A 24,296-nucleotide genomic window follows, 5' to 3' on the forward strand; every position below is an offset into this window, starting at 1 on the left:
GTTTCGTCCTGTGTATTTATTAGAGGTTTAACATGGCTGTTTTGTTTGGTTTTAATCCTGTGTTTTGGGCTTCGTGACTTTATGGCAGGTTGTATTGTTTGATGGACTATTAAAACCTATTACGTATTTCTGCGCCAGTTTCCTGTCATTTATACAACGTGACACTAACGTTTAATTTAAAATGTCAGACTTGATTTTCCATAACAAACTGTCAACCACCACAATTATAATCCACATAATAATTCACTTTTCCTGTTGCTGCAGGAATATTAAGATCCTACGACTGTATACGGTTGTGTGAATACTGTCTGTATTGCACTGTAAACACACATTTCTACATTAATTGTTCTAAAACTGTTATTGTCAGAACCTCAAATATAGGAGGATAAATGTTCAATCCTCTACGGTCCGTCAAGCTGTTCAGCAGCCTAAAGACTGACCACCAGGTTCAATGACAGCACCTATAACCAAGCTGAGGCTAATCAGCAGTGGCTCACACACAGTCTTGTACAACAAACCTTGTGAGGACACAATTCAGTCCTGTTCACAATCCTATTTTCCTTTACCTTGACCCCAAAACCTACTAACACTAGCTACCCCCTAGAACTTGCATTTGATCTTGTGGGGACTAACAACATTTTTGTCCGTTTACTATTATTGTGGGGACTTCTGGCTGATAATGCCCACACACGGAGACCATCTGTAGGAGAGACCATGTGTAGGGAAGGCAAATAAGCCCATGGAGTCTGTATCAAAGTCTAGAGAGCTGGTTGTTAAGGATGAAGCAAAGTTAAAACACATCCTACACAGTATAGATGTCAACCCTACTCCATATCAGACTGGTCCTAAAGGGCCCTCAGCTAAATCAGCTGTGTCACACGCAGACACACACTTAGGCCCACATGAACACACACACTGCAGAGCTCCAATGTTTCTTTGCATGTCTTTTTTACCCTGGTGAATCATCATCACTATGTAGATCAACACTCCTACACTGAGACACTATGAATACTGACCCTGATGTAACAACCAGAACACAGCTCATAACAAGAACTAAAATGATACATTACCCTCAATAATATGACTTGACTGGAAACAAAACCAGAAACTATATTTCAAGATATTGTTAAGAGTACTTAGAGTGAAGTGAAAGGGAGAGGTATTGTACAGGGAGTCAACATACTGGCAGTTAGTGTGAATTCTGTGGTTGACACATATTTAAAGAGGAAGGAAAGGACAGTTAAGACATTAACATGGATGATGACTAGACCAGCATCTCAGAAAAAGGGATGTTTCTGTATTTCAATAGAAATTGTGCAACAGATTGCATATCTACTTGCCTTCATTTTACATGTTTTAAATTAGCTAAATGTTTCACATTTTCAACGTGATATTTTGACTACACAGAACCATTTAAACAATGAGTCGACTACAGAGGGCTTGGTGCGGTTGCTAGGTGATTTCTGACGCATCCGAAAGCGCTCTATACTATTTAGAATGTTTACAATTTCTTTTGTGTTGCCTTGCCCTTCTGAGTTCTGTATATACAGGTCAAATTTCCAAGATGTCACTCAAGTAGAACCCATTCCATTTTAAACCCATGACCATCACCTCATCAGCTGTATCAAATTAATGCTGAATGTTCCAGTGTTCTAGACTAGAGCTCCACCTACTGGTATCTCAACATTACTGCACCTTCCTAATAATAATGTCCTCAATAATGTTGGGTTAATAACAACATAAAAAACTTAAAATACATTAGATAAACTAGTGGAAAACTAAACTGTTTACTTGACAAAGTCACAGTTAACTTCTTATGGATGGGGGGCAATATTGAGTAGCTTGGATGAATAAGGTGCCCAAAGTAAACGGCCTGCTCCTCAGTCTCAGTTGCTAATATATGCATATTATTATTAGTATTGGATAGAAAACACTCTGAAGTTTAAAACTTTGAATGATGTCTGAGTATAACAGATCTCATATGGCAGGCAAAAACCTGAGGAGAAATCAAAACCGGAAGTGAGAAATCTGAGGTTGGTATGTATTCACAGTTCCCATTGGAATCCCCTGGAGATATTAATGAAGTTGCACTTCCTAGGGCTTCCACTAGATGTCAAACGTCTATAGAAATTTGAATGAGGCATCTGTGTTGTGGGACTGAATGACAGCAGAATGAATCAGGTGTCTGACAGTCAGCCATTTCCTGGTCAAGCACATTTCACATGATAGCGACCTGCGTTCCATGACTCCTCAAGACACAAAGGAATACTCCGGTTGGAACTTTATTGAAGATTAATGATAAAAACATCCTAATGATTGATTCTGTACTTAGTTTGAAATGTTTCTTCGACCTGTAATATAACTTTTAGAAGTTTTTGTCCGACATAACGCTGACCAGAGCGAGCGTTTGGATATGTATACCAAACGCGCTAACAAAAGTAGCTAATTGGACATAAATAACGGACATTATCGAACAAATCAAGCATTTCTTGTGGACCTGGGATTCCTGGAGTGCAGACCAAAGGTAAGGGAATATTTAGCATGTAATTTATGGTTTATGTTGACCACAACATGGCGGCTATTTTGACTTGATTGTTCTGAGCGCCGTCTCAGATTATTGCATGGTTTGCTTTTTCCATAAAGTTTAAAAAAAAATCTGACCCAGCGGTTGCATTAAGGACAGGTATATCTATTATTCCATGTGTATAACTTGTATTATCATCTACATTTATGATGAGTATTTCTGTTGAATGGATGTGGCTTTGCAAAATCACTGGATGTTTTTGGAACTAGTGAATTTACTGCGCCAATGTAAACTCCGATTTTTTTATATAAATATGAACTTTATCAAACAAAACACACATGTATTGTGTAACATGAAGTCCTATGAGTGTCATCGGATGAAGATCAAAGGTTAGTGATTCATTTTCTCTATTTGTGCTTTTTGTGACTCCTCTCTTTGGCTGGGAAAATGGCTGTGTTTTTCTGTGGCTTGGTGGTGACCTAACATAATTGTTTGTGGTGCTTTCGCCGTAAAGACCATTTGAAATCGGACACTGTGGTGGGATTAACAAGATTACCTTTAAAACGGTATAAGATACATGTATGTTTGAGGAATTTTAATTATGAGATTTGATGTTTTGATTTTCGCGCCCTGCACTTTCACTGGCTGTTGTCATATCATCCCGTTAACGGGATTGCAGCCCAAATTAAGCAAACACACTGTTGTAGTACAATATGCCACTATCATATTCTGTTACACTGTTGGGACTTCTGTACAATATGGTGGGCAGAGACATAGGAGGAGAGGCTCATTGTAATGGCTGGAATAGAATTATGGGATATCGTTCCATTTATTCCATTCCAGCCTTTACAATGAGCCCGTCCTTCTATATATCTGCCCACCAGCCTCCTCTGTTGTACAGTACCGGTAGGAGTAGAGGGATCAGTGCCATCATCACCATTGTGATTCTGTGTTGAATGTATAGGCTAATGTAGCCTGTTACCATAGGCCTGTTGTCCACATGGTCTAATGTAGCCTGTTGTCCATATATACAGTTGAAGTCGGAAGTTTACATACACCTTAGCCAAATACATCTAAACTCAGTTTAACAATTCCTGACATTTAATCCCAGTAAAAAAAATACACTGTTGTAGGTCAGTTAAGATCACCACATTGATTTAAGAATGTGAAATGTCAGAATAATAGTTTAATGATTTATTTCATCACATTCCCAGTGGGTCAGAAGTTTACATACACTCAATTAGTATTTGGTAGCATTGCCTTTAAATTGTTTAACTTGGGTGAAACCTTTTGGGTAGCCTTCCTCAAGCTTCCCACGATAACATTCCTCCTGACAGAGTTGGTGTAACTGAGTCAGGTTTGTAGCCCTCCTTGCTTGCACACGCTTTTTCAGTTCTGCCCACACATTTTCTATAGGATTGAGGTCAGGGCTTTGTGATGGCCACTCCAAAACCTTGACTTGGTTGTCCATAAGCCATTTTGCCACAGCTTTGGAAGTATGCTTGGGGTCAATGTCCATTTGGAAGACCCATTTGCGATCAAGCTTTAACTTTGACTGTCTTGATGTTGCTTCAATATATCCACATTTCCTCCCTCGTGATGCCATTTATTTTGTGAAGTGCACTAGCCCCTCCTGCAGCAAATCACCCCCAAAATATGATGCTGCCACCCCTGTGCTTCACGGTTTGAATGGTGTTCTTCAGCTTGCAAGCCTCCCCCTTTTTCCTCCAAACACAACAATGGTCATTATGGCAAAATTGCTCCCAAGGATGAACCAGACTTGTGGAGGTCGCCAATTTGTTTTCTCAGGCCCCCCTTTGAACTCTCAGGCCCCTTATTGCCAGTTTGTTATTTTGTTATTGAACCAAGTGGATGAGGATATGATTGGGACATAGTCTCCCTAGGCAGACAGGTTGCCTCCCACAATGTTAACAATGTCCTTGCTGTTTCACTAAGGTGTGGGATTTCATAGACTAGTAGACATATTAAGACTGTAGTAATGTTGAGATGCCAGTAGGGGGCAATCTAGTCTAGACCACTGGAGCCAAACATACTATTTAGTCTACTTTCAGTTGCACATTGATGCAGCTGATGAGGAGTGATGGGAATGATGGGTCTTTTAATAAATGTAGGCCCACTCAAAGAAAGAAATCCAAATATGCTGACTTTTGTCCATTTTCTATTTAGAAACAGTAACATCGCTTTAGTGACATGCTGTTCACACCCTGACTAGGCTACTTTTAAAATGTATCAACCACAGAACTCACTTAGGTTACGCCTGCTTCTACTGATGCAGTAGACCACTTCTTGTTTCCATGCAGCGATAGTAAGTTGACTACTTCTTGTTTCCATGCAGCGACAGTAAGTTGACTAACTGTACAAGACCTTCCCCTTCACTCTGTAAGTACTCTTGACAATATCTTGAAATATAGTTTCATGTTTTTCTTGTAATATATCATATATTGAGGGTAAGACTTACCGTATCGTTTAATTTTTGATGTTTTGAGCTGTGTTTTGGTTGTTACATCAGGGCCAGTATTCATAAAGTATATCAGAATAGGAGTGCTGATCTAGGATCAGGTTCACCTCATCCAAACAATTATGATCTAAAAGGAAAAACTGATCCTAGAACAGCACTCCTACTCTGATACACTTTCTGAATACCGGCCCTGGACTATGTTGATGTGTTAAGTTTAGTTCAGTTTATTCATGTGCATGTTTTTGTGTATATGTGAGTTGTGTTTAGGAGTAGTATTAACATGAGACACAGTGATGGTGGGTTGTGTAGGAGTAGTATTAACATGAGACACATTAGACAATGCAGAATATCGTCCTCTGTAACTGAGTTGGTAGAGCACGGCGCCTGCAACAACACTGGAACCTTCAGTAGCAGCTGATGAGGAGTGATGGGATTTAGTAACATTTTGCCTCTAAAAATGTATGGCCCACTTCTCAAAGGCAACTATTTTCTGACATGTTGTTTGTGCATGTTAATGTCTTAACGCCTTGACTGGGCTACTTTTAAAATGTGTCAACCACAGAATTCACACTTACAGTAGGCTACTTGTTGTTTCTATGTACTGCCAGCATCACCTTCCTGTCATCTGTAGACCTCATCAGCCTGAACCATAGTGTTCTTTATATGGACATTATACTGTATGTACTTAATTAGCACTTTATATTCACAGAATAGTATATGAACAACATGCTACATTAGACTGTGACTCGTTTCAGGAAACTAGACCTGGGTCACTACTTCACAGGAGAGCCATTTGAAAGTAAAGTTTTTTTATTCAAAATGCGTTTTTTTGGCAGAAATGCCTTCTGGAACATGTGAACTTTCATGTGCCTTAATAACAAGCTTGTATGCCAACTGTACATACGAATAAAATGAGCCTAGTTGGTTTAGCCACAGAACCTTCCCGCTAGCCATGATTGGCTGAGGTGAGTGGGCTGGACATGCTGAGAGATGAGTGCTGTTCTGGTCCTCTTGTATATTAATGACTTAAAGAAGAACTTAAGAGGAAAGGACAGTTCTGCATCAGCTACTTGTGTCCCGACCACTTTAAATATGTTTCAACCAGTTGACTCACTGTACAAGACCTCTCCTTGTTACGGCGTTCTTAGTTTGTTGAAGGAGAGTCGGACCAAACTGCAGCGTGTCGATTGCGATCCATATTTATTTAAACAAAACGTAAACGACTAAACACTACAAAACAATAAACGTAATGAAAACCGAAAACAGCAAACGTAATGAAAACCGAAAACAGCAAACGTAATGAAAACCGAAAACAGCAAACGTAATGAAAACCGAAAACAGCAAACGTAATGAAAACCGAAAACAGCAAACGTAATGAAAACCGAAAACAGCAAACGTAATGAAAACCGAAACAGCAAACGTAATGAAAACCGAAAACAGCAAACGTAATGAAAACCGAAAACAGCAAACGTAATGAAAACCGAAAACAGCAAACGTAATGAAAACCGAAAACAGCAAACGTAATGAAACCGAAAACAGCAAACGTAATGAAAACCGAAAACAGCAAACGTAATGAAAACCGAAAACAGCAAACGTAATGAAAACCGAAAACAGCAAACGTAATGAAAACCGAAAACAGCAAACGTAATGAAAACCGAAAACAGCAAACGTAATGAAAACCGAAAACAGCAAACGTAATGAAAACCGAAAACAGCAAACGTAATGAAAACCGAAAACAGCAAACGTAATGAAAACCGAAAACAGCCTATCTAGTACAAACTAACAGAGAGTACAAGTAAGACACTAAGGACAATCACCCACGACAAACTCAAAGAATATGGCTGCCTAAATATGGTTCCCAATCAGAGACAACGATAAGCACCTGCCTCTGATTGAGAATCACTCCAGACAGCCATAGACTTTGCTAGAAAACCCCACTAGCTACAATCCCAAATATCTACACACCAAAACCCCAAGACAAAACACACCACAATACAAAAACTCCATGCCACACCCTGGCCTGACCCAATACATGAAGAAAAAACACAAAATACTAGGACCAGGGCGTGACACTCCTTCACTTCACTCTAAGTACTCTTGAAAATAACTTTGTTAGTTTTTGGTTAATAGTTTGTAGCTGTAAGTCATTATTGAGGCTAATGTATCATTTTACTTATGTTTTGGTTGTTACATCAGGGTCAGTATTCATAAAGTGCCTCAGTGTAGGAGTGTTGATCTACATAGTGATGAGATGATTAACCAGGGTAAAATAGAAATGCAAACAACCATTTGAATCTCTGCTCAGTGTGCGTGTGAATGACAGTGGGTTTATCTGAGGGCCCTTCAGGACCAGACTGATGGGGAGGAGGGTTGACATCTTTACTGTGTAGGATGTGTGTTTCAACTTTCTACATCCATAACAACCAGCTCTCTAGACTTTTATACAGACTCCATGGGCCTTATGGGCCTTCAATACAGATGGTTTCTGTATTTGTGTGTGTGTGTGTGTGTGTGTGTGTGTGTGTGTGTGTGTGTGTGTGTGTGTGTGTGTGTGTGTGTGTGTGAGAGAGAGTCACTTGCTGTTTAGCCTCACAGCTTGAGGATAGGTGCTATCATTGAACCTGGTGGTCATTCTTTAGGCTGCTGTACAGCTTGATGGACCGTAGAGGATTGAACATTTATCCTCCTATATTTGGGGTTCTGAGAATAAAACAGCTTCAGGATAATCAATATAGAAATATGTTTTTGCAGTTCTACAAATGTGTTCAATAAGTGATTGTTGATAATGATGACGACTATTGTATACATTACGAATTTATTTTGTATCATACTTTATGTCAGATTAAATAGACAGACATGCAACACATTGCATACATACATAGTGCAATACACTTACAGACAGACAGTATTCACATAGACAACCATATAGCACAATACAACACAAAATGAGCCTGGTTCATTTTCAGTAATGAGGCCCTGTACCCCATTTACAGTTTATACTTCAATGTCTCAGGTGGAGTTATTCACCAGCTATAGTGTTTGTTTCTAAGACTGCAGGGTGGGAGATGCAACAATGGCCTTGAGAACAGCAGGAAGTGTGTTGGTGGTCTTTCTCTGGTCTGTAGCAGGTATGGTCTTTCTCTGGTCTGTAGCAGGTATGGTCTTTCTCTGGTCTGTAGCAGGTATGGTCTCATTCTTATCTTTTAGTTGCTTTGTTTAATAATCTACAGACATTTCTAAAAGGATATGAATCATAATGTTAATCTGGTGTGTTCTGTTAGGAGTCTCCACTTCACTTTAAATAGTTATCTTTCAAGTGATAAGTGATGCGTATCTGTGATTTCCATTCACTCAACTCAACTATGGCGACAAAGTGGACAAAACATTTACAGTCAGTCATTTAGCAGACAAGCCTATGCAGAGCAACAAAGGTCAAGCGCCACGCCCAAGGGCACTTTGACAAAGTCAAATCGGGGCCCAGAACCAACGACCTTTCGGCCACCGGCCCAAGCTCCTAACTGCCAACAAAGATTCCCCCCCCCCACAGTTCCCAGAGAGCTGCCCCTCAACCATCCTCACTCAAAACATGCATTGGACGTAACAGCGTTGCCCCTCAGTGTCATTCAAAAATGTTTTGTTTATTTTGACTGAATTTTCTACTTTTGTCTTTGACCGTCATTCTATCCCCCACCCAGACACTCCACATCCCAACTCAGTTTCCCTCAGCCCATCCCACCCATCTCTGCTGGCCACAATCTTTGGATTTCTACACACCATGTATCTTTCAACTATGCTGTGATGTTTAACATACAATTTGAACAGATGTAATCAAATAGAATCCACAGATTGCGAGTTGATTCGTAAGAGTATTAGTATGTTAGTAATTGACTGACCAGGTCTCTCCAGATCTCTCAAAAATGCTATTTGTAGGGTCAGTTTTAGATTCATGTTATGCTTTTTTGTCCATTCCTGAGACCAGCAACAGGCTACCTGAGGGCAATACCAGAACAAATGGTCTATTGATTTTTGCATCCACACAACTAAATCTGAAGAGCTACGATAATTGAATGCCCCAAATATTCAACATTGTTGGTGGCAAGAATTTGGTAGAATAATGTGAGCTGAAAAACAAGGGGTGGCAGGGTAGCCTAGTGGTTAGAGCGTTGGACTAGTAACCGGAAGGTTGCAAGTTCAAACCCCCGAGCTGACAAGGTACAAAACTGTCATTCTGCCCCTGAACAGGCAGTTAACCCACCGTTCCTTGGCCGTCATTGAAAATAAGAATTTGTTCTTAACTGACTTGCCTACTTATATAAAAAAAGAAGTCCTGAGTCGTTTTAAAAATGCACAGTTAGTCAGAAGTTTACATACGCCTTAGCCAAATACATTTAAACTCAGTCTCACAATTCCTAACATTTAATCCAGGTAAAAATTCCCTGTTGTAGGTCAGTTAGGATTACCACTTTATTTTAAGAATGTGAAATGTCAGAATAATAGAATGATTTCAGCTTTTATTTCTTTCATCACATTCCAAGTGGGTCAGAATTTGACATACACTCAATTAGTATTTGGTTGCATTGCCTTTAAATTGTTTAACTTGGGTCAAACATTTCGGGTAGCCTTCCACAAGCTTCCCACAGTAAGTTGGCTGAATTTTGGCACATTCCTCCTGACAGAGCTGGTGTAACTGAGTCAGGTTTGTAGGCCTCCTTGCTCGCACACGCTTTTTCAGTTCTGCCCACAAATTTTCTATGGGATTGAGGTCAGGGCTTTGTGATGGCCACTCCAATACCTTGACTTTGTTGTGCTTAAGCCATTTTGCCACAACTTTGGAAGTATGCTTGGGTCATTGTCCATTTGGAAAATCCATTTGCGACCAAGCTTTAACTTCCTGACTGATGTCTTGATGTTGCTTCAATATATCCACATAATTTTCCTTTCCTCATGATGCCATATATTTTGTGAAGTGCACCAGTCCCTGCAAAGCATACCCACAACATGATGCTGCCACCCCCATGCTTGGGATGGTGTTCTTCGGCTTGCAAGTCTTCCCCTTTTTCCTCCAAACATAACGACGGTCAGTATGGCCAAACAGTTGTTTTCGTTTCATCAGACCAGACGACATTTCTCCTAAAAGTTATGTTGATATAGGACTCGTTTTACTGTGGATATAGATACTGTTGTACCCGTTTCCTCCAGCATCTTCACATCACATTTTAACTTTGCTGTTGTTCTGGGATTGATTTGCACTTTTCACACCAAAGAACGTTCATCACTAGGAGACAGAACGCATCGCCTTCCAGAGCAGTATGAAGGCTGTATGGTCCCATGGTGTATATACGTGCGTACTATTGTTTGTACAGATGAATGTGGTACCTTCAGGCGTTTGGAAATTGCTCCCAATGATGAACCAGACTTGTGGAGGTCTACAATTTCTTCTGAGGTCTTGGCTGATTTCTTTAGATTTTCCCAAGATATCAACCAAAGAGGCACCAAGTTTGAAGGTAGGCCTTGAAATACTTCCACATGTACACCTCCAATGGACTCAAATGATGTTAATTATCCTATCAGAAGCTTCTAAAGCCATTACATCATTTTCTGGAATTTCCAAGTTGTTTAAAGGCACAGTCAACTTAGTGTATGTAAACTTCTGACCCACTGGAATTGTGATTCAGTGAATTATAAATTAAATAATCTGACTCTCACACAATTATTGGAAAAATGACTTGTGTCATGCACAAAGTAGATGTCCTAACCCACTTGTGTCATGCACAAAGTAGATGTCCTAACCCACTTGTGTCATGCACAAAGTAGATGTCCTAACCCACTTGTGTCATGCACAAAGTAGATGTCCTAACCGACTTGCCAAAACTATAGTTTGTTAACAAGAAATTTGTGGAGTGGTTGAAAACGAGTTTTAATTATGACTCCAACCTAAGTGTATGTAAACTTCCAACTTCAACTGTAGATAACTTTAATTACCTTATTAAGGGCAGTAATACAGTCTTAGTAGTGGTATGTAACAGAAAAATAACAAATATTGTATTTCACATCAGAGGACATAGAGTTGAAGTCAGAAGTTTACATACGCTTGTTACGTTCCCCAGATTATGTGTTGTAGTTTGTGTATTTGCATGTGTTTATTTCAGGAAATGGCTTCCTGAAATCCCTCAAGCAGCTGATTGGTCGACTCCAGGGCTAATTGGAGAGCTGACCCCGCCCCCTCGTCAAGACACCGCTGTCTCCAATTACCCATTCCTTCAGAAGCTAAATAAAAGCCAGTGTTCTGTTCAGGAGGGAGAGATTTTCTGGGAGGTCATTGCAGAGATTTTGCTAGAGAGGTTTGCTAGAGATTTGGAGGTAGGGATTGCTGAGAGATTTTGCTAGAGGTTAATTCTGCTGGGAGTTCATTGCTGAGAGTTGGTATGTTTTGTGAGTTTGTTGCTCAGATAGAGCTTATTTGATGTCCTTTGTTTCTTAGTTTGTTTGTGAAATTGTTTAATATTCTGTTTCATTTGTTCCCAGGGGAGAAGGGGAAGGCACCTTGGGAGTGCTTAGGCAAGAGGCCCGCGGGCATACATATACCCGTAGTATATTCACTGTCTAGGCACACTAGGTAAGACCTGGGCGGACCAGCCCCTGTATTTTGGTTAGGGCACCAGGTGGTGCTAAATTAGGTTAGTGGGTAGGCAGGTAAGATAGGAGAGGGGAGGGGCTTTGAGATTTACTTTCTTTGCTTTGGTTCCGTCCAGCCACTTTTCCCCATATTACCGTCTAAAGGAATAAAGTCCTTGTAAACGGTACCACATTCTGCCTGTTGTCATCCTTACTCGCACCTACAGTCCATACCTTTTTCGCTTCGCGGAGAGTTTAGTTGTAGCAGGGTGTTGCGTTCCCTCTTCATAGAGGCGTGTGTAACATAATGGGGGCTCATCCGGGATCTTTCCATGAAACCCACCGGACCCTGCTGCTCAGAGCTCTCTGTGGTTAGAACTTGTTTAGTTAGTGTGTTCAGTAGACTGCATTGTATAAGATGGCTGCATCAGCCAAGTTTTTTGAAGCGCCCTCTATTGATTGTTTGGGTAGGTTTCGTAAAGTAGACCTTATAGCTATAGCTGACCATTATTGATTTGTTGTCCCTGAGAAAGCCCTAAAGGCTGAGCTTTTGGTGCTAGTCAGGGAGGGTTTAGTGAGAGAACGGATTCTCTCATTGCAAGGAGAGGAGACGGGTAGAACTTCTGATGCCAAGTCGGAGGACAGGGTGCAGGAAGGGGTTCCTCGTACCCCCTTTACATTGCCCCAATTCGATCCTTTATCTTCTGCTTCGGGTCGTTCAGATGGGACTGCTAGGCTGAAGGTGAGACTGGCTCAGTTAGAAATGGAGCAAAAAGATAAAGAGAGACAGATGAATTTTAAACTTGAAATTAGGAAAATAGAAGCTGACAAGGAGGTGAGGATCCGACAACTGGAGCTAGACGCTGCCTCCAGTGCGACTCCACAAGCTGCTCATCATCAAACCCACTTCGATGTGAGTAAAAACATAGCTTTAGTCCCTCCATTCCGAGAGTCGGAAGTTGACTCTTATTTCTCTGCGTTTGAGCGTGTGGCCGCTGCGCTGCATTGGCCACTCGAGGTTTGTCCGCTCTTGTTACAATTGTCTGGGAAAGCCCAGGAAGTAGTAGCTGCTCTCTCCCTGGAAGACAGTTTCCACTACAATACAGTTAAAACTACCGTGTTGCGGGCTTATGATTTGGTGCCTGAAGCTTATAGGCAGCGCTTCAGGAACCACAAAAAAACGTCTCACCGTACATTTGTTGACTATGCTAGGGACAAAGAGTCTCTGTTTAGTCGCTGGTGTTCAGCCAGCAAAGCTAACACCTTTGCTGATATTCAGGAGTTGATGCTGTTGGAGGACTTTAAAAGGAACCTCCCAGATAGAATTGTAGTTCATTTAAATGAACAGAAGGTGGCGACATTGTCCCAAGCAGCAGTGTTGGCAGATGAGTACGCTTTGACACACAAGACTGTCTTTGGTGCACCACGTTTTGAAGGCCGGACGATTACGTCATCAGTTCCTCGTTCAGGTCGCTTTTCCTCTAACAACCCTAAGCCTTTTCATGAAACCCGTGAATGTTTTTACCGTCACCAAAAGGGTCACGTGATTGCGGACTGCCCAGTTTTGAAAAATAAACCGCAACAGTCCCAGTCACCGTCCCCAAAAATGAAAAGTTTGGGTTTAGTCAAGTCTTTGGCTCGTCCATTGGCTCGAGTTATTGATTCAGCATTTGAGAAACTGCATCCTGTCTGTGGGAATGATATTGCTGGTGGTAATGTCACTCCTGTGTTAGAGGTAGTAGACAACCCAGAAATCAGAACTACAGATGAGAAATTGGTTCAAGCATTTCCACATGTTTTTCCTGCTTGTGTGTTAACGAGGGCTCCCCCCTGGGGGCAGCCCGTCAGAAAGTCCAGGACCCAGTTGCATACGGGACCCAGGGTCTTAACGACGAGTTTGGAGGGCACTGAGCTGTAGTCAATGAAGTGTAGTCATGTTTCCGTTCTTACGTAGGTATTCTTCTTGTCCAAATGGGATAGGGCAGTGTGCAGTGTGTTGGCGATTGCATCATCAGTGGACCTATTGGGGTGGTAAGCAAATTGGAGTGGGTCTAGGTCTATCACCAAGTCAGGTGATATGAGACTTGACTAGTCTCTCAAAGCACTTCATGATGACAGAAGTGAGTGCAACGGGGCGATAGTCATTTATTTCAGTTACCTTAGCTTTTTTGGGAACAGGAATAATGGTGGCCCTCTTGAAGCATGTGGGGAGAGCAGACTCAGATAGGGATTGATTGAATATGTCCGTAAACACACCAGCCAGCTGGTCTGCGCATGCTCTGAGGACACGGCCAGGGATGCCATCTGGGCCGGCAGCCTTGCGAGGGTTAACCCGTTTAAATGCTTTAATCACATCAGCCACGGAGAAGGAGAGCCCACAGTCTATGGTAGCGGGCCATGTCAGTGGCACTGTATTGTCCTCAAAGCGAGCAAAGAAGTTGTTTAATTTGTCTGGGAGTAAGACATTGGTGTCTACGACGGGGCTGGTTTTCTTTTTGTAATCCGTGATTGACTGTAGACCCTGCCACATACGTCTCGTGTTTGAGCCGTTGAATTGCGACTCTACTTTGTCTCTATACCGACGGTTTGCTTGTTTGATTGCCTTGCGGAGGGAATAGCTGCACTGTTTGTATTCGGTCATGTTTCCAGTCGCCTTGCCATGGTTAAAAGCGGTGGTTCGCACTTTCAGTGTTCAATTCTGCCATCAATCCACGGTTTCTGGTTAGGAAACGTTTTAATAGTCACAGTGGGTACAACATCTCTGATGCACTTGCTAATAAACTCGCTCACCAAGTCAGCGTATACATCAATGTTATTGTCTGATACTATCCGGAACATATCCCAGTCCACGTGATCGAAGCAATCTTGAAGGGGGGAATTCAATTGGTCAGACCAGCGTTGAATAGACCGGAGTATGGGAGTTTCCGGTTTTAGTTTGTCTATAGGCCTGGAGCAACAAAATAGAGTCATGATCAGATTTGCCGAAGGCAGGGCGGGGGAGGGTTTTGTATGCATCACAGAAGTTAGAGTAGCAGTGATCCAGAATACTACCAGCTCGAGTCACGCAGTCGATATGCTGGTACAATTTAGGAAGGCTTGTTAACAGGTTGGCTTTGTTAAAATCCCCAGCTACAATAAATGCAGCCTTGGGATGTATGATTTCAAGTTTGAAGTTCTTTCAGGGCCAACGAGGTATCTGCTTGGGGAGGATATACACGGCTGTGACTATAATCTAAGATGATTCTCTTGGAAGATGATGCTGTCGGAATTTGATTGTAAGGAATTCTAGGTCAGGTGAACAGAAGGACTTGAGTTCCTGCATGTTATGATTACACCACAAGTATTTAATCATAAGGCCTACACCCCCTCCCTTCTTCTTACCAGAGATATGTTTATTTCTGTCGGCGTGATGCATGAAGAAACCGGGTTGCTGTTCCGACTCTGACAACGTATCCATAGTGAGCCATGTTTCCGTTAAACAGAGAATGATACAATCTCTGATATCTCTCTGGAAGGCAACTCGTGCCCAAATTTCGTCCACCTTGTTGTCTAGAGATTGGACATTGGCGAGTAATATGCTCGGAAGTGGTGGATGGTGTGCTCGCCTTCTGCGTCTGACCAGTAGGCCGCTCCATCTGCCTCTCCTGCGGCGACCACGTTGTTTTGTGTCGGCCTCTGGGATAAGATCTGATGTCAGGGTGGAGTTCCGAACAAGGGATCCACTTCTGGAAAGACGTATTCCTGGTCGAAATGTTGGGAAGTTGACGTCGCTTTTATATCCAATAGTTCTTCCAGGCTGTATCTAATAACACTTGAGATTTTCTGGGCTAACAATGTAAGAAATAATACATTAAAAAAACAAAGAACTGCATCGTTTTCTAAGGACCTGAAGCGAGGCGACCATCTCTGTCGGCGCCATCTTGTGTCGCCGCTTGGCATAACTCATGGTGATCTTAGGTTTGTGTACGGCTGCTCGGCCATGGGAACCCATTTCATGAAGCTCCCGACGAACAGTTATTGTGTTGAAGTTACTTCTAAAGGCAGTTTGGAGCTTGATAGTGAGTGTTGCACCCCAGAACAGACGATTTTAAAGTGCTAAGCGCTTCAGCACTCGGCGGTCCTGTTCTGTGAGCTTGACTTGTATGGCCTACCAATTTGCGGCCGAGCCGCTGTTGCTCCTAGATGTTTCCACTTCACAATAACAGCACTTACAGTTGAACGGGGCTGCTCAAGCAGGGCAGAAATTCGACGAACTGACTTCTTGGAAAGGTGGCATCCTATGACGGTGACACGTTGAAAGTCACTGAGCTCTTCAGAAAGGACATTCTACTGCCAATGTTTGTCTATGAGGATTGTATGGCTGTGTGCTCGATTTTATACACCTGCCAGAAACGGGTGCGGCTGTAATAGCTGGATCCACTCATTTGAAAGGGTGTCCACATACTTTTGAATACATTGTGTATTTAGGAGGATATTAATGATTTGTTTCCTTTAACAGGTCCGTGACCCAACTTTAAGAAAGGCTGCATTCGTGCATACTGACTGACTGGTTGCATCACCGATTGTTATGGCAACTGCTCATCCTCCGACCAAAAGGCCCGTATGGCCCAGCACATCACTGAGGCCAAGCTTCCTGACATCCAGGACCTCTAACCTGACAGTGTCAGAGGAAGGCCATAAAAATTTAAAGACTCCAGCCACCCCAGTCATAGGCTGTTCTCTTTGCTACCACACGGCAAGAGGTTCCGGACCGACAAGTCTAGGTCCAAAAGGCTTCTGAACAGCTTCTACCCCCAAGCCAAGACTCCTGAACAGCTAATCAAAGGGCGACCAAGACACTGCTGCAACACTCTGTTTATCTGTGCATAGTCACTTTAACCCTACCTACATGTACATATTACCTCAACTACCCGGTGCCCCCCAAATTGACTCTGTACGATACTCCCTGTAGAGGGGTTGGGTTAAATGCAGAAGACACATTTCAGTTGAATGCCTTCAGTTGTACAACTGACTAGGTCTCCCCCTTTCCCTTTATAAAACCTCTATAATGTTATTTTACTGCTGCTGTTTAATTATTTGTTACTTTTGTTACTACTTTTTTACTTAGAACTTATTTTTTCGTAACTTCTGAAAGCATAGTTGGTTAAGGGGCTTGTAAGTAAGCATTTCCCTGTAAGATCTACACCTGTTGTATTCCACACATGTGACAAATACAATTTGATACTGTTGCATGAGTCACATTATCTGTCGGTCCATCTTTACATAGTTAGTCCTCCCTGTCGGTCCATCTTTACATAGTTAGTCCTCCCCGTCGGTCCATCTTTACATAGTTAGTCCTCCCCGTCGGTCCATCTTTACATAGTTAGTCCTCCCCGTCGGTCCATCTTTACATAGTTAGTCCTCCCCGTCGGTCCATCTTTACATAGTTAGTCCTCCCCGTCGGTCCATCTTTACATAGTTAGTCCTCCCCGTCGGTCCATCTTTACATAGTTAGTCCTCCCCGTCGGTCCATCTTTACATAGTTAGTCCTCCCCGTCGGTCCATCTTTACATAGTTAGTCCTCCCCGTCGGTCCATCTTTACATAGTTAGTCCTCCCCGTCGGTCCATCTTTACATAGTTAGTCCTCCCCGTCGGTCCATCTTTACATAGTTAGTCCTCCCCGTCGGTCCATCTTTACATAGTTAGTCCTCCCTGTCGGTCCATCTTTACATAGTTAGTCCTCCCTGTCGGTCCATCTTTACATAGTTAGTCCTCCCTGTCGGTCCATCTTTACATTGTATGCTACTGTAGCAATCACTTCAATCTAGTCATGTATTAGCTACTGTTGTTCATTCTTATTAATCTTCTGCTTGTAATACATTTACGCATGTTATCATGTATGCTTGTACATAGTGAGTATGCAGGCTTCTTATACCCTGATGAGACTCACTCTGCTACAGTAGTTTTAGTGAGAGTGGGTCATATCTACCACCAGCATGCTGGCCCAAATGCTGTTGGCCGCTATATGCGCTGTTCAGCAGTCGACATTACTGGGTCTTTTTATCATTAAGCATATATTCATAGATGTACGGCATCATTTAAAATGTCATACTACTTCTTAAACCTGACTTTCTTCCTCAGATTTCAAGTTATCACATTGGACCTTAGTGGGGAAGCTGACGCTGTGATTACTAATCAAGGCTAGCTATAATTTCAGCTGTGTTGAATGGGATGTTGATAGTAGCATTACCTAGCATGTGGTGGTCTTACTATAGTTTCAGCTGTGTTGGATGGCACGTTGATACTAGCATTACCTAGCATATGGTGGGCTTACTAAACACCTGAAGGAGCAGAGCTAATGAATAGTTCAACATATTTCTACATGAAATGTAATCAAATCTGGAAATGGCAAAATCTTATAGAAAAATAGCAGAAGCATAATCTATCCCATTTATCATCTATATACATACTGAATTTATCATTAGGATAACAATCTAAATTCCAGCATTCACTCAAAAGTTAAAGGTCATTGTCTGGAAAACCTAATAGATAAGAAAGCATAATGATAGTAAGAGAATAGCATTGTGAGGCCTAGCTTTGGTTTCATGCTGTTGCTCTTCAGTCCAGGTTCTGTGGTGGTTCTCTTCAGTCCAGTAGAGAGAATAGAGTAGATGTCACGGGTCAAAATTTTGATTGATGACCCTATGTGAACCTATGTGAACTCTATGTGAACCCTATGTAGTGATGACGTGTGCATGTCTTCTGGTCAGGCAAGCCTGGTTAGGTGGGGGCTATGGGGTGAGTAAGGGTCCATTTGACAGGCCGTTAATGATTGATGACCCAAGCCTGATAGACAAGCCTGGTTAGGTGGGGGCTATGGGGTGAGTAAGGGTCCCTTTGACAGGCCGTTAATGATTGATGACCCAAGCCTGATTTATGACCCTATGTAATGATTTATGACCCTATGTCCTGTAGAAGGGTGCATGCCCTGGGTTGAGTAAGGGACCATGTGTCAGGTCAACCTGTTACTGTTTCTCACGGTTTGGGTTGGTTAAGGCCCCTTATAAAGCCGCTGAACAATACCTGTTTAAGACTGTACATGATAACCCCCCTGAATATTAAACAAAAATGACACCTATGCCAATTTTAGGGATGTTATGCTCGGCTTGTCATGAACCCAGTGACCAAAGCCTTGAAGAAGTTCTGTGTGAAGCTCCAGAATGTTTTAAAGGATTTTTGGGTACGAGTGAGGGCCACATGTCTTACATATTCCACCCGGAGGATTCTACGGTAAAGATATTCACAGACCGTGGACCCAAACCCCTTTATCCTGCAAAACCTGGGAGTTTTCCCCCGGCTCTGGGGATGAGAGAATGGCTAAACATCAGGCTGGCTCTTTGTAAAATTGAACAGGTCCTAAGTGTTACAAATGTGCCAGGATATGCGTTGGAAGAACAGGTCTGCGGCCGCAGTGATCTCAAGGCTCTAAGAATTGCTTCAATGGACTATAGCCCTGACAACAAAGTGACAATTTTAGCCTGTGACCTTTATGATAAGGCTAATGCTACAAAGTCTGTCAATTCTCCGGTAGCTTCCAGAGCCCGCAAACATGTAAACTTTTTTATTCCTGTGTTTAGTTTTAAATGGGTGGATTATCCAATTTTCATAACACTTATGAATAAGCTGGACATTCTCTTCCAAAATGGGGAACAGTTAAAGCGCTGGGCGAGGCTTTCCTTGAGACAGAGTCAAGACCAAAAGGCCCGACGGCGGATCTACCCCTGGAGTGAAAACTTACCATGTGTTGATGGACATAGCAAGAGAGCCTTGCCTTTTGAGGGTGAACTCGACACGGACAATGGCGGTTGGTTGCATAAGCTCCCAGGATCTGTAAGAAAGGCATCGTAAAATACCTTAAGAATGTAACGATATAAAATGTATGTACTAAATATTTTGAATGAAATAAATGGTTTTAAAATCAGAATCTCACCACGTTATGAACTCTCGCGTTTGTTCACTCTTAGCGCAGTCTGTCCCTGAGAAAAATCTTGCGGAAAAAGCCATGTGCGCGCGCATGTGCGTGAGGGAGTTTTCTGTAGTGGCTGTGTATGTGTGTGTGTGTGTGTGTGTGTTTCAAAAACAGAAAAAGGGGGGCGGGTTGTTTGTTAAAAAAATACCCTTGCATGCCTGGTGGGTCGTTTGAAACCAAGGTTTACACTAGCCTGCAAAACAGATGCCTACCCCCCAACAATAATATTGTGTCTTACGACTCCTAATCTTAAAGGCCTTTCATAAAACTATTTTTTTTAGGTGGGCTAAAAAGTCATTCATCCCAGCGATGTCGAGAACAACACACCCCCCATGCATCTAGGTGCTAGCACCCCGGAGATTTTAGAAGCTCCAAAAGGATCCTAATGTTTAGACACACCCAATACCATGTGTTTGAAATGTGTCAAATATACCATGGGCAGGGGTATAGCCCGAAAAAAACGACAAACCCCAAATGCTATGTAAAAAAATCATTCAGGGGTTTTTCTCTAGGTCGTAGGGTACAAAAGCGCTAGAAACCATGGGCAATGTTAGCAGCGTTTTAGTTCCGATGCAAACAGCACCTCCAGAAACTCCAAGAATCGTTATCGGACTGAAGCGTTAAAAAAGATAATCGGGGAAAACAGTCTAATGGATCTATCGCAAGGTGAGTTCTTGAAATAAATCTTTATTAGATTTGATTGTTGTGGGGAATTGTTTGAAAAGCGTGGGATGTTATAGAAATATTAAACAATCATTAGGATCAGTATGCTTACCGTATAACAAGGCAATATTAGCTAAAGTGATTATAGCTTTAATATTGTCGAATGTTTTATAGATTCTGAAGCATTCACGCAGATACTCTGAGGTATAACTGAGCTCGAACCATCCCATGGGGCTCCGAAACAAAGTGCCTACAAACAAACGCCTGCCCTGAATTGTCAACGTAAGTAAGCTCCAAGAATTCCATACATAAAAATATTTATACCTTAAAAACAAAAAGTGTGGGCATCTTATATTAAAAGTTATTTTATATGTTTACAGAGGACCTAAAGCCTAGAAGGTTAAACGATGCCCTATGGAGCCTGAACGGTTTCTGCGAAGCATATGACTACGAGACAATTCTGCCCTACTCCCAGGATGTATTTACACAAAAGCAGCGAACAGAGACTTTAAACGGCAGGTCAACTCCCCTTGGCCAGGACAACGTTGTCCCCCATATTTCTAAACACCAAAGGATAATTAGTGCTCAGATCCACAGTTCCGCTTCACCCGAACAATTCTACTTGGCCGATATTCACGAGACGTCGTTCCAAGGACTAGGTATGAATCAATTATATATTATTATTTATATATATTATTATTTTAATATTTATATATTTTTTTTATGCCGGAATATGTTAAAACAAGGCCTAATGCTGTTTTTTTGTTTGTTTGTTTTTTCAGGCTCCCCATCTACCGGACCTGCAGATGTTGTAATACAGGTTGAACAAAGACAACAGCCCCTGGTTTCAGAGCTTCTTCAGAACAGCCCTCGTCAAAAAAGCCGAGGTATTTAATTAATGTATTGTTAATATATAGGCTTATATCTGAAATGTATTTGGCATTTTTAACATATTTTAGGGTTAATAACCTATTTGTGTATGTATTATTTTTATTTCAGACTCCTCACCGGCTTATGAACACAACGCACAAACATCGGAGGATGCCCAGACAAGCATCCCCGAGGAGGCTCCAAAGACACCAGCGAAACCTGATGATGTCAAAGATTTAAATGACATTTCTGAGGTAGACGATTTGATGTTCTGTGAAGCTGCCAACCTTCTTGAATCGGCCAATTCTGTGGGGGAAACAGCAGATTCTGAAATAGACCAAGAACGTTTTTTCAAAGCGTTTACCCTGGGTTAAAATCACGAAAGGCTCTACTCCAGAGGCGCATGTGTATTCTACTCGAGCATCAATACAATCAGGATGTGTCATTCTGGCGTAGCGAGCTACCCCGTATGTTAAAAACATTAGGGCTAAAACAAGCAAATACCGCCGTTAAAAAACACACATGTAAACACACACACACACACACACATCCTTAATTAGACAGATGGCGCCCCCTATAGACCAAAGTGAGACAATTGAAACACTCTTAGCCAGGATCCCTACAGAGCTCCAAGATATAGTTAACCATATGAATGATTCGGGGGTAATTGACATAATGACAATAGATGAAAATCTATTATCCCAGATTCCCTCCGAACTCATAGACATTATTACACGTATGAATGAGTCAGGGCCTTCCGAGGAAAACATGTTAACACAGATTCCCGAAACCATCATATCTCTAATTACCCAGCTTAACGCGAGCCCTAGGTTTAATTCGGCCCCACAGACACCTCTAAGACAGCCTTTAACAACATTGTCCGAAGAGTCTGAAAGGCAATATGATGTTTTTGAACAGTTGGACAAATGTCTAGCAAATCTGGAGGGGGGCGGTCTTGAGATCAGTGTACAGAACGAGAGCGCTAGGTTTAATTCGGCACCCCAGACACCTATAAATCAGCCTTTAACACCAATGTCCGAAGAGTCTGAAACCCAATACGATGTTTTTGAACAGTTGGACAATTGCCTAGTAAATCTGGAGGGGGGAGGTCTTGATCGAAGTGTACATGTTTTGCGTCGAAATAAATTCAACAATATTGAGGTTCGCCAGTTTTTCAATTTCGCATGGGGGGGTCAGATTCGGGAATATGCTGTGTTTTACGTAATGCTTATGGACACTTTGAATGAACTGTTAGCGAGGATTAGAGATTATAGCGAACCTAGGGATCTCTTACAGTTGGAAATTTGTGGAGACAGTCTACAGAGCAAGGTATCGCTTATTTTACAGAATGGTGAAGCAGAGCTTGAACAATTTGTTAAACTGCTAGAACGCCTTGTACAGTCAAATTTAAACGTGCTAGCAGATAGGACCCTCGAACTTGTAGTACAATTAGTACGCCAACCACAAGGGGGCGGGGGTCAGAGACGAAAGCTCGAGAGTTTAATGCAGTCCGAAATCATAAGCAATAAAAGGGCCTATCTCATAAACGTTCACAATCCAGGTAATAAGCTATGTTTTGCCATAGGTTTGGCCCACTTACTCAGCCCAGGATGTACGGATCAAGCCGCGTTACATAAAGCTCGAGAGCTACAAACTGCGGTGGGTCTCGGTATACAGGATGCTGTGGCTTTCTCAGACATAGTCAAATTTGAAAACTTTCTGAACATCAAGATTGTGGTTTTGTACCACAGTAGGGCTAATGACGCTCTCCTCAAGTTCCAAAATATACCCGAACCACATCCTAAGACTATGTACTTTTATGTGCAAAATGAGCATTACTATGCCGTAACTAACATCACAGCCTTTTTAGGCGCGCCATATGTCTGTCCAGCCTGTCATACCGGCTACACACGCATGGGGGGACACTCGTGCCGTTACAACTGTTCAGTATGTCTGGATAAACATTGCCCTATGCAGCCGCTAAACTTGACCCCCTGTGCGGATTGTCACCGCACATGTCGTTCGGCCTACTGTTACGAAAAACACAAAACTGAAACATGGCATCCCAAGGCATGTAAATCTGTAAGCAGTTGTGACATTAACAAGAAATGTCCAAAATGTCATTGCAATTACAACCTTAAAATAGATAGCCCTAAACCTCATGTTTGTGGAATTATACACTGCCCAATCTGTAAAGGTCCTTTGAAAAGCAGAGACGCGGAAGCGGTTCAAGAAGTAACACATGAGTGTTACATTCAGCCCTTGGCTGAAGATGAACATACAGAGAAATATGTGTTTTATGATTTTGAGACAACTCAGCAATCAGGGGTTCATTTGCCTATTTTTGTGTCAACCATGACTTTCAAGGGTGAAAAATGGTCGGCCGAGGGACCCGATTGTGCCCGACTCTTTCTAAAACATTTTAGAAAAGCCCAGTACAGAAACTTCACGTTTATAGCTCACAATGCTAGGGCCTATGACTCCTATCTGCTTCTGAACCCTTTGATACAGCAAGGCGTGGCACCCAGTGTCATAGCTCAAGGGAGTAAAATATTATGCTTTGTTGACCCCGCCTTCAAACAGAGATACATTGACAGCTTAAGCTTCTTACCCATGAGATTGGCTCAAATGCCAGAGGCCTTGGGTTTTGAAAACTCTGTCAAAGGCTATTTCCCTCATTTCTTCACATCTGAGGAGAATCTACATTATATAGGATCTTATCCAGCCCCCGAAATGTACGGGTGTGATCAAATGTCTCCCAAAGAGCGTGAGAGATTCATGACATGGTACGAGACCGTAAGACATGGCACTTTTGATTTCCATAAAGAGATGGAATCATACTGTGACAATGACGTTGTTATACTTCGTGAAGGATGCCTCAGATTCAGAGAAGAGGTAATCAAAGATGCGGGCATTGACCCCTGGAGCTGTACAACTATTGCATCAGCGTGCATGAAAACCTATCGTACACACTATCTAACTCCTGAATCTATAGCTATCCCATCGCCAGACAACTACCGACGCCAATTCAAGGCCTACTCTAGTGGTTCCATTCAATGGTTGGAGTACTTGGCCCAGGATAAAGATATTTTTATCCAACATGCTTTGAATCGGGGGGAGAAGGCTTTTGGGCCTT

At 42.1% G+C, this 24,296-nt stretch overlaps 1 protein-coding gene across 5 annotated transcripts in view; it reads left to right on the top strand.

The window, feature by feature from the left end:
- Positions 1 to 9,211, top strand: part of LOC109886091 (uncharacterized) — a 33,127-nt gene extending 23,916 nt beyond the window's left edge. For 3 of the 5 annotated variants that reach the window (XR_004208021.1, XM_031817652.1, XM_031817650.1), the window contains one exon: positions 8,054 to 8,689. The gene's annotated coding sequence lies outside the window, so the exon portion shown is untranslated. The other 2 variants (XM_031817651.1, XR_004208022.1) reach the window with 2 other exon arrangements.
- The last annotated feature ends 15,085 nt before the right edge of the window (positions 9,212 to 24,296 follow it).

This window comes from Oncorhynchus kisutch, unplaced genomic scaffold (genome assembly GCF_002021735.2).
Source record: "Oncorhynchus kisutch isolate 150728-3 unplaced genomic scaffold, Okis_V2 scaffold1109, whole genome shotgun sequence".
In the NCBI taxonomy this organism is placed as follows: domain Eukaryota; kingdom Metazoa; phylum Chordata; class Actinopteri; order Salmoniformes; family Salmonidae; genus Oncorhynchus; species Oncorhynchus kisutch.